Here is a 12,284-nt window from a genome sequence, read left to right as displayed (position 1 = left end):
GATCCAATTCATTAGCAGTTCAGTGTACAGTCACTGCAAGCTGACACGCACAACATCCTGGCTTGACAAGCGATCAGGGAAGACAGATAGGATTCATGGACCCCTCCATATGAAAGGTCAAGCGTTCAGACATAGGAGGTAGGGTCAACAGGCAATAGACTGACATATCATAGACACACACTGTTTGTTTAAACCCCCTTTCACACTAAGGTCAAATCCATGTGGACACATAGGCTCCAACAAGCATACACTCTTAGAATAAAAGGTGTTATCTAGAAGCAAAAAGTGTTATTCGGCTGTCCCCTTAGCGGAACCCTTTGAAGAACCATTTTCGGTTCCATGTAGGCCCTTTTCCACAGAGGGTTCTACATGAAACCCAAAAGGGTTCTATGTGGAACCAAAAAAGTTTCTCCAATGGGGACAGTGTAGCATTATGGCACAAGGGCAATGCAATTGACACAGCATCAACAGCAGGGAGAAATCATGTGATTCCACCACACCTACTAGACGAGAGCCAATCTCCCCACATGCAATCTACAAATGGTTAGTGTTGTGGGTCAAGGGGATGAGAGAAATAAGAAAATTCTCAGCTCCTCAAAAGTAAAAAAAAAAAAATGTACTCTTAAAAAATGCATTATGCTGTGATAATGTCTTTGTGCGTCAGGGATATAATACAATATGGTGCAAGAAGTAAACATCTCCTCTCCAGAAATCCAATACGATACAGGAAGTATACATCTCTCCAGAAACCCAATACGATACAGGAAGTATACATCTCTCCAGAAATCCAATACGATACAGGAAGTAAACATCTCCTCTCCAGAAATCCAATACGATACAGGAAGTATACATATCCTCTCCAGAAATCCAATACGATACAGGAAGTAAACATCTCCTCTCCAGAAATCCAATACGATACAGGAAGTATACATCTCCTCTCCAGAAATCCAATACGATACAGGAAGTATACATCTCCTCTCCAGAAATCCAATACGATACAGGAAGTATACATCTCCTCTCCAGAAATGCAACACAGGAAGTATACATCTCCTCTCCAGAAATGCAATATGATACAGGAAGTATACATCTCCTCTCCAGAAATGCAATATGATACAGGAAGTATACATCTCCTCTCCAGAAATGCAATATGATACAGGAAGTATACATCTCCTCTCCAGAAATGCAATATGATACAGGAGGTATACATCTCCTCTCCAGAAATGCAATATGATACAGGAAGTATACATCTCCTCTCCAGAAATGCAATATGATACAGGAAGTATACATCTCCTCTCCAGAAATGCAATATGATACAGGAAGTATACATCTCCTCTCCAGAAATGCAATATAATACAGGAAGTATACATCTCCTCTCCAGAAATGCAATATGATACAGGAAGTATACATCTCCTCTCCAGAAATGCAATATGATACAGGAAGTATACATCTCCTCTCCAGAAATGCAATAGAAATACACCGAAATGAGTAGGAATATGATTTAAAGATTTCAATTTTTCTGTGCAATCACCATTTTGCTCATCTCTCAGACAGTCATAAACGTCTGAGTAGAGAGTGAAAAGAACAAACTCTATTACGCAGCATATGCAAAGTTCTGCAGGAAAATGATAATAATGTCAGTAACAATTTTGGTTATCAACATGCACTGCAAGTGTTTTCCATCTCCCTTCACAATGCAATATCCATCACAGTTTGCTTAAATTCAAGACAAGAACATTGGGACAATTTGATGAAGTCAATTTTCACAGTAACTTCCAACATAACTTGCAACTGATCTAATCAGCAACAGACAATCGACAGACGGGGTACCATCTATCTCAGATAACTGAAAGTCTTCCACAACAGTCCCTTCTTGACAACACCCCGAGAGGATCCCCATTTAGAATCAGCGGCATTAATAGATGAACCTGCATTGTGCATTAATCAAACAATGCTCAGGGTTTATGACGTTGAGAGAAGAATGTTATGCTGTAACAGTGTAAATCAGCTCAGTGGTGGCCTGTGGAGTGGGGTGTATCTTTCTCTCTCTGAGTTGACAACTAAAGCAAAGCCCCTCTGTGCAGCTCAAACAAATGTGATTACTGTGGGAGCCTCCCATGGCGTCTGCGATGCCAAGTCTGTGGTAAGACAGAGGCAACTCAGCTGAACTGCCACCGGATTGGCTCCTTATTTCTTGTGTTCAAATAGTCACCCAGGAAAAGGAAGGAAGGAAACAGCGCAACAAAAAGACCATCTATTGGAGGCCCAAGTTGAACCCTCTTATTTGCTTTTCGACTCATTAAACCGTCACACAATCAAACAAATAATTGTTAGATTAATAAATATACAAACATGTTTCTAGTGTAAACACCCTAACTTATATGCACTATTTCTATAGAGATAATGATTCATTATAAATTGAAGCAAGGAAGCGTGGAATGTGATATTCATACACCTACCATACAGCACTCTTCACTACCACAACAATGTCACAGACATGACACTGGTGGCACTGCAGTGATGTACCTACAGTACGGTATGCAAGGTTGCTTGCTCTTGAGTGCCTTTGCTCATGTCTCTTGCTTACCTTCCAAGACCTGTTGGGTGTATGCTGTCGGTTTTTGATGTCTTTATAATTATCCACATGACTAACTAAGACCAGCAGGGCACTGACAGGATAACAAGCCCACATAACTCTGCCTAACAAAGGCTCTGTCAATCAGGGTGAACCAACAGTGGAGCAGAAATCAATGCTGGGCTATCAATGTGGTGGGCCTTTAGTGAGTCTCTGTGAAACAGGAACATAACTGTCTAAGATGCTGTGTGACAGACAGTATGCTGGGCAAATCAGGGGCCAACACATGAAGGATTGGATGGTAGGAAGCATAATCACAGTAATCAGAAGGCTGATGTGTGGTTTCCATCAGACCATTATTGGCATCTAAAGCACTTTTATGATTAATGGGCAACATTTTGTTGCACCAATACCGAGGTAAAATGTCACCACTCAAAAACCTTTTAGAACATGAAAATTCCTGAAATTACCAGATAATCATTAGGATTATGAATATATTCTTATAGCGTACGGTAGCACATCACTTCTGGACAGTGGTAAGCTGTGATGAACCACAGTCTAAATATATATGCACAATTCAATACATTATCAAAACATGATTAATTTTCAAGATCTGTAATGGAGAATTCATACCAAATGATCTTCAGGAAAGTATTCAAACAAATTATTATATATAAACTCAGCAAAAAAAGAAACGTCCCTTTTTCAGGACCCTGTTTTTCAAAGATAAATAGTAAAAATCCAAATTACTTCACAGATCTTCATTGTAAAGGGTTTAAACACTGTTTCCCATGCTTGTTCAATGAACCATAAACAATTAATGAACATGCACCTGTGGAACGGTCGTTAAGACACAAACAGCTTACAGACGGTAGACAATTAAGGTCACAGTTATTAAAACTTAGGGAAAACTTAGGAAACTAAAGAGGCCTTTCTACTGACTCTGAAAAACACCAAAATAAATATGCCCAGTGTCCCTGCTCATCTGCCTGAACGTGCCTTAGGCATGCTGCAAGGAGGCATGAGGACTGCAGATGTGGCCAGGTCCTATGTCTCTACTGAGAGACGCCTAAGACAGCGCTACAGGTAGACAGGACGGACAGCTGAAAGGGGGAGGCTTGCAAGCCGAAGAACACCATCCCAACCGTGAAGCACGGGGTGGTAGCATCATGTTGTGAGGGTGCTTTGCTGCAAGAGGGACTGGTGCACTTCACAAAATAGATGGCATCATGAGGGAGGAAAATTCTGTGGATATATTGAAGCAACATCTCAAGACATCAGTCAGGAAGTTAAAGCTTGGTCGCAAATGGGTCTTCCAAATGGACAATGACCCCTAGCATACTTCCAAAGTTGTTGCAAAATGGCTTAAGGACAACAAAGTTAAGGTATTGGAGTGGCCATCACAAAGCCCTGACCTCAATCCTATAGGAAATGTGTGGGCAGAACTGAAAAAGTGTGTGTGAGCAAGGAGGCCTACAAACCTGACTCCGTTACACCAGCTCTGTCAGGAGGAATGGGCCAAAATTAACTCAACTTATTGTGGGAAGCTTGTGGAAGGCTACCCGAAACGTTTGACCCAAGTCAAATCATTTAAAGGCAATGCTACCAAATACTAATTGAGTGTATGTACACTTGTTTGGACACCTACTCATTCCAGGTTTTTCATTTTTTAAACTATTTTCTACATTGTAGAATAATAATGAAGAAATCAAAACTATGAAATAACACATATTGAATCATGTATTAACCAAAACAAAGTGTATATTTGTGATTCTCAATGTAGCCATCCTTTGCCTTGATGACAGCTTTGCACACACTTGGCATTCTCTCAAACAGCTTCACGAGGTTGTCACCTGGAATGCATTTCAATTAAGAGCCTTGTTAAAAGTTCATTTGTGGAATTTATTTCCTTCTTAATGCATTTGAGCCAATCAGTTGTGTTGTGACAAGGTATGGGTGGTATACAGAAGATAGCCCTATTTGGTAAAAGACCAAGTCCAAATTATGGCAAGAACAATAAGCAAAGAGAAATGACTGTTCATCATTACTTCAAGACATGAAGGTCATTCAATCTGGACCATTTCAAGAACTTTGAACGCTTCTTCAAGTGCAGTTGCAAAAACCATCAAGTGCTTTGATGAAACTGGCTCTCATGAGGACCGCCACAGTAAAGGAAGACCCAGAGTTACCTCTGCTGCAGAGGATAAGTTCATTAGAGTTCTGCACCTCAGATTAAAGCCCAAATAAATACTTCAGAGTTCAAGTAACAGACATCTCAGCATCAACTGTTCAGAGGAGGCCGTGTGAATCAGGCCTTCATTATCAAATTGCTGCAAAGAAACCCCTCTAAAAGGACACCAATAAGAAGAAGAGACTTGCTTGGGCCAAGGAACATAAGCAATGGACATTAGACCGGTGGAAATCTGTCCTTTGGTCTGAAGAGTCCAAATTAGAGATTTATTTTCCTTCCGCCGTGTCTTTGTGAGACGCAGAGTAGGTGAACGGATGATCTCCGCATGTGTGGTTCCCACCGTAAAGCATAGAGGAGGTGGTGTGATGGTGTGGGGGTGCTTTGCTGGTGACACTGTCTGTAATTTATTTAGAATTCAAGGCACACTTAACCAGCATGGCTACCACAGCATTCTGCTGCAATACACCATCCCATCTGGTTTGCTCTTAGTGGGACTATGATTTGTTTTTCAACTTGACAATGACCCAACACATCTCCAGGCTGTGTAAGGGCTATTTGACCAAGAAGGAGAGTGATGGAGTGATGCATCAGATGACCTGGCCTCCACAATCACCCACCCTCAACCCAATTGAGATGTTTTGGGATGAGTTTGGAGCGCATAATCAAGGAAAGCAGCCAACAAGTGTTCAGCATATATGGGAACTCCTTCAAGACTGTTGGAAAAGCATTGCAGGTGAAGCTGGTTGAAAGAATGCCAAGAGTGCGCAGAGCTGTCTTTTTTTTCACCTTTATTTAACCAGGTAGGCCAGTTGAGAACAAGTGCTCATGTACAACTGTGACCTGGCAGTTGATGTCATCAAGGCAAAGGGTGGATACTTTGAAGATTCTAAAATCTAAATTATATTTTGATTTGTTAAACAAATTGGTTGGTTATTTCATAGTTTTGATGTCTTCACTATTATTCTAAAATGTAGAAAATAGTAAAAAATAAAAACCCTTGAATGAGTAGGTGTGTCCAAACTTTTGACTGGTGCTGTATTTACACACACACACACACACACACATTTTGCCTTTAGGACCAGAGGCTATATAATGAATGTTTTGCTGGCTGCCAGAAAGGCCACTTCTGCTAATTAGGTAATTTAATATGCTTTTTCCTTTCCTAGGTCATACCATAACTCCAGCGAGAAGTACCAAAAGAGTCAATGTGCAATGCTAAGGATTCTTACCAAGGTCAAGACTTTAATTCTATATTCATTTCCTTTCATCTCCAAGGGCTATGTTGAATGTTGTATGACATTGATTCTCAACATCTGGTATGGATCAAATCTCTCAAATCTTTTTTTGATATGGCCAAAACCGCAGATAGCTAGGTGTAGTAAAATGCAGCGATGACACCTTCCTCTGCAAACATCAGGTCCTTTTCCAGATGATAACTTCAAAGTAGTTATTCATTACCCCATAACATTGTGGTATGTTCTATCACTTTTATCAATTCTGAAAACCTAATTAACCCTCATACTATTAGTCATGTTTAGTGTTGCTATATCAATATAGACATTTGCGGTCATTTTGACAGCACTCAAAAATACTTAATTCCGCCTGTAGTAATTTGATAAATAGGAAGGAACTTTATTTGAATCTAAGCTTCTCTGGAGACACAAGTTATCCATATTACCAGAGGGTGGAGGGGGACATGTATCAGGGATTTTGACCACATATTCAGATCATCTGCAGAGATATAGCTACCCATGTACTTGCCTAAGAATGCACTTTTCTATGTACAATACCAAAATTAACTTATTTTTGTGCATATACAAATTGGCCAATGGTATGCAAAGTTTGCCAATGGTATGCATACTTGATAGAACTGCAATACAGAACCCAGATACACTCTGAATCTTCACAGAGAGCTGTATTGGTGTGAATTCTTTGAAAAGTAGTTATTCTAGGGCAAATCTAAAAAGTCCATTTGATTTAAGGATTTCTCTGAAGACATCATGTTACGTTATACATATCCTCAGGCTCAGAGGGTGGAGAGGAACCTGTCCCAGTGATTTCTAACCAGATAGACCAATCACCTGGAGAGATGGAGCACCTTATGTAGTCGCCTATTGTTATAACTGATTATAATTAGGTACAGTGTCTTCAGAAAGTATTCAGACCCCTTGACTTTTTCCACATTTTGTTGTGTTACAGCCTGAATTTAAAATGTGTTAAATTGAGATTTTATGTCACTGGCCGACACACAATACCTCATACTGTCAAAGTGGAATTATGTTTTTAGACATTTTTACCCCAAAAATGTTTTTAAATGAAAAGCTGAAATATCTTAAGTATTCAAGTCAATAACTATTCAACCCTTTTGTTATGACAAGTCTAAATAAGTTCAGGAGTAAAAATGTGCTTAACAAACCACAGTAAGTTGCATAGACTCTGTGTGCAATAAGTGTTTAACATGATTTTTGAAGACTACCTCATCTCTGTGCCCCACACATAAAATGATCTCTAAGGTCCCTCCGTCGAGCAGGGAATCTCAAACACTGATTCAACCACAAAGACCAGGGAGGTTTTCCAATGCCTGGTAGATGGGTTAAAAAAAACAGACCATTGAATATCCCTTTGAGCATGGCACTTTGGATGGTGTATCAATACACCCGGTCGCTACAAAGTTACAGGTGCCCTTCCTAACTCAGTTGCCGGAGAGGAAGGAAACCGCTCAGGGATTTCACCATGAGGCCAATGGAGACTTTAAAACAGTTAGAGTTTAAAGGCTTTGAGAGGAGAAAACTGAAGCTTGATCAACAACATTGTAGTTACTCCACAATAGTAACCTAAATGACAGAGTGAAGGAAGCTTGTACAGAAAACAAATATTTCAAGACATGAATCATGTTTGCAATAAGGCACTGAAGTAAAACTGCTAAAAATGATGTGGCAAAGAAATGCATTTCATGTCCTGAATACAAAGTGTTGTATTTGGGGCAAATCCAACAACACATCACTGAGTACCATTCTTCATATTTTCAAGCATGGTGGTGGCTCCATGTTTTGGGTATACTTGGCAAGGACTATGGAGTAAAAAATAAACAGAATAAGCACAGGCTAATAATAAGCACAGCTAAGCACAGGCAAAACCTGGTTCAGTCTGCTTTCCAACAGACACTGGGAGACAAACTCACCTTTCAGCAGGTCGATAGCCTAAAACAGAAGGTCAAATAAACACTGAAGTTGCTTACCAAGACAACATTGAATGTTCCTGAGTGGCCTAGTTACAGTTTTGACTTAAATTTGCTTGAAAATCTATGGCAAGACTTGAAAATGGCTGTCTAGCAACGAACAACTTGACAGAGCTTGAAGAAATGTAAAAGAATAATGTGCAAATATTGTACAATCCGGGTGTACACAGCTCTTAGAGACTTACCCAGAAAGACTCACAGCTGTAATCGCTGCCAAAGTTCATTCACAAGGAAAGTTGTAGGTGACCCCAAACTTTTGAATGGTAGTGTAAGTATTCACACTGTCAATGTATTCACATGTGTTGACTCAGGGGTGTGAATACTTACACTACCGTTCAAAAGTTTGTGGTCACCTACAACTTTCCTTGTTTGCAATGAAAACATACATGAAATGAGTTGCAAAATGAATAGGAAATATAGTCAAGACGTTGACATGGTTATAAATAATGATTTTTTAATTGAAATAATAATGGTGTCCTTCAAACTTTGCTTTTGTCAAAGAATCCTCCATTTGCAGCAATTACAGCCTTGCAGGCCTTTGGAATTCTAGTTGTCAGTTTGTTGAGGTAACCTGAAGAGATTTCACCCCATGCTTCCTGAAGCACCTCCCACAAGTTGGATTGGCATGATGGGCACTTCTTACGGCCAAGCTGCTCCCACAACAGCTCAATAGGTTTGAGATCCGGTGACTGTGCTGGCCACTCCATTGTAGACAGAATACCAGCTGACTGCTTCTTCCCTAAATAGTTCTTGCATAGTTTGGAGTTGTGCTTTGGGTCATTGTCCTGTTGTAGGAGGAAATTGGCTCCAATTAAGTGCTGCCTGCAGGGTATGGCATGATGTTGCAAAATGGAGTGATAGCCTTCTTTCTTCAAGATCCCTTTTACCCTGTACAAATCTCCCACTTTACCACCACCAAAGCACCCCCAGACCATCACATTGCCTCCAACATGCTTGACAGATGGCGTCCTCCAGCATCTTTTCATTTTTTCTGTGTCTCACGAATGTTCTTCTTTGTGATCCGAACACCTCAAACTTAGATTTGTCTGTCCATAACACTTTCTTCCAATCTTCCTCTGTCCAGTGTCTGTGTTCTTTTTCCCGTCTCAATCTTCTCTTTTTATTGGCCAGTCTGAGATATGGCTTTTTCTTTACAACTCTGCCTAGAAAGCCAGCATCCCGGAGTCGCCTCTTCACTGTTGACATTGAGACAGGTTTTTGTGGGTACTATTTAATGAAGCTGCCAGTTGAGTACTTGTGAGGCATCTGTTTCTCAAACTAGACACTCTAATGTACTTGTCCTCTTGCTCAGTTGTGCACCGGGGCCTCCCACTCCTCTTTCAATTATTCTGGTTAGAGCCAGTTTGTGCTGTTCTGTGAAGGGAGTAGTACACAGTGTTGTACGAGATCTTCAGTTTCTTAGCAATTTCTCACATGGAATAGCCTTCATTTCTCAGAACAAGAATAGACCGATGAGTTTCAGAAGAAAGGTATTTGTTTCTGTCCATTTTGAGCCTGTAATTGAACCCACAAATACTGATGCTCCAGATACTCAACTAGTCTAAAGAAGGCCAGTTTTATTGTTTCTTTAATCAGAACTACAGTTTTCAGCTGTGCTAACATAAATGCAAAAGGGTTTTCTAGTGTTCAATTACCCTTTTAAAATTATAACTTGGATTAACTAACACAATGTGCCATTGGAACACAGGAGGGATGGTTGTTGCTTATAAATGGGCCTCTGTAAGTCTATGTAGATATTCCATTTTTTTAAAACAGCCATTTCCAGCTACATTTGTCATTTACAACATTAATAACAATGTCTACACTGTATTTCTGATTGATTTGATGTTATTTTATTGGACCCCATTTTAAGTGACCCCAAACTTTTGAACGATAGTGTAAGTAAATTAGATATTTCTGTATTTCATTTGAAATACATTTGCAAAAACGTATAAAAACCTGTTTTCACTTTGTCATTATGGGATATTCAGTGATGTTTGAGAAAGAAAAAAATGTCTAATCCATTTTGAATTCAGGCTGTAGCACAACAAAATGTGGAATAAATCAAGGGGTATGAATACTTTCTGAAGGTACTGTATTTTTTAAAATATTTTTTTATTGAATCTTTATCTAACCAGGTAGGCAAGTTGAGAACACGTTCTCATTTACAATTGCGACCTGTGATGATCGTGTGCAAAATCAGAATTACCTTACATATATGCTGAGTTGCAGTCCAAACAGCTTCTAAAAGTCTGTCAGTGGTATGAATACTTGGTAGAACTGTAATACAGAAATCAACTACCCTCTTAATGTACTGCTGTATTGGTCTGTATTCTACGGGACGTGTTATATAAATACCAGAATTCCTATAATATACTCCAATATTTTTCACATTTAAAGATTTCAATTTGATTTTTTTTTACAATACAAAACATCCACATACAAATGACAACAAACACGCACACAAACATGCACAACATCACCCCGCCACATGGCCTCAAACTGCACCATTTAGTTTCTCTCTGTCGCCCACACACTTTCAACATTTAGATAAGAAAGCATTTGACATTTTCAATTGTGTTAACCACAGAGAATGAGTTGATTTCCAGTTGAAGTACTGTATATGCATGTTTTAAGATGATTGACTAGAATAGTATCATCCAACACATTGTGTATCTCACTGTACCCTCATATGCCATGTCTTGAAAATATGCAGACAGACAGATTAAAAGTAAATATACGATGTAATACTTCTGACAGCAAACTCTACACATAACTTTTGGGCTTCATAACATTCCCAAAAGGCATGGATTATTACATTTTAGTACTAATGTGGATTGCACTTGATATAATATGCAAATGAGTGTAATTTTGCTAAAATAACAGTCTATTTTGGTTATATTTAATTTCAGATAACATCATTTGAATATCTAATGATGTTTCGATAATAATTAAGTTGCTTTTTCCAATAGTTTTTGGGGTCAAAATTATCCCAGTTGGTAATCCATCCATGTAAAATATGTTAGTAGAATGAGGGTTAATGTATATGGAGAATTGAAAGTGTGATGGGCTCCCGAGTGGTGCAGTGGTCTAAAGCAATGCATTTCAGTGCTAGAGGTGTCACTACAGACCCTGGTTCAATTCCAGGCTGTGTTGATTGGGAGTCCCATAGGGTGGCGCACAATTGACCCAGCTTCGTCCAGGTTAGGGTTTAGCCAGGGTAGGCTGTCATTGTAAATAAGAATTTGTTCTGACTTGCCTAGTTAAATAAACAAAAATAAAAGAAGAACATACATTAGTCAGTCCCTTTATTTTGCTCTCTGTTAGAGGCCCACATCAATAAAAGTGCTTGAATCAATTTCTCTAAGTGGTTGAACGGGGAATGCATTGTGACTCATCATGATGAATTCATACTAAGGCAATTACATTCCCCCACCTCTCTTTCACTCTGTCACCCCACTCTCCTGTCTCAGATGCTGTAGATGTAGATTGTACAGAATAGGAGGCGCTATTTCTTTCCTGTAGGCCTATAACAAGACTGAACAGGATTCGGCGCAAATCTGTGTGCACTAATGCCTGCAATGTTGTATATGATTGGATGTTACTGAATGCCTAATGGTGGTAGGATATGACATACTGTAAGTGAAAATAAAAGGGCAATGATATGGTCAGTGCAGATTATTTTATAGAAATGGTTGCATCAACTAAAATCCATTTGCTTATACGTCACTGTGAATAGCATCTTCTGGATGATCTAAATAACACAATATTATGACTTTTCAATTGAAAGGGAACTTTTTCACCTGTCCACAATGTACTTTCAGTCCTTCACCAGGCCCGAGCTTTACATAAAGCACTTAAACACATTTCAAAGATGAATCATTTCTTCTAACATTCATAGCTTCAAGGCCAATCCTATTCCTTGCCAAAAAGGAAACATCATTTTTAAATTCTCTTCTTATTCAACTGAAGAACAAAGGCAATTTAATAATATGCTCAGATTGCCGGCAAAGAGCCAAGTGTTTCCTGGCAAGAGAAGGACTGGAGGAGGAGAGGGAAGGAGGGCCGCGGGGCCGGGGTCAGGAAGTGGCAGCTAAACGATGGACAGTTCGGACTGTCAACTCGGGGACCTTTCCCCAGAACACATACGTCCCCAGAGAGCAGAGAGACAGTCACAGCAAACACCCTGCAACCACATCGCATCCACACAACAAAACACACCAACGAACCGCAACTTTAAATCTGTTTCTATTTTCTCCATTAAAGGAACACCCTTGGCTTCT

The 12,284-nt window shown here is 39.5% G+C and overlaps 1 protein-coding gene across 1 annotated transcript in view; it reads right to left on the bottom strand.

The window, feature by feature from the left end:
- The window catches only part of LOC115134397 (NT-3 growth factor receptor-like), a 240,760-nt gene that overhangs the window by 49,994 nt on the left and 178,482 nt on the right, over positions 1-12,284 (bottom strand). The window lies entirely within an intron of this gene.

The sequence above is a fragment of the Oncorhynchus nerka genome, linkage group LG9a, assembly GCF_034236695.1.
Source record: "Oncorhynchus nerka isolate Pitt River linkage group LG9a, Oner_Uvic_2.0, whole genome shotgun sequence".
In the NCBI taxonomy this organism is placed as follows: Eukaryota; Metazoa; Chordata; class Actinopteri; order Salmoniformes; family Salmonidae; genus Oncorhynchus; species Oncorhynchus nerka.
Note: the sequence above shows the minus strand (reverse complement) of the source record. Positions and strands in the feature narration are given on the sequence as shown.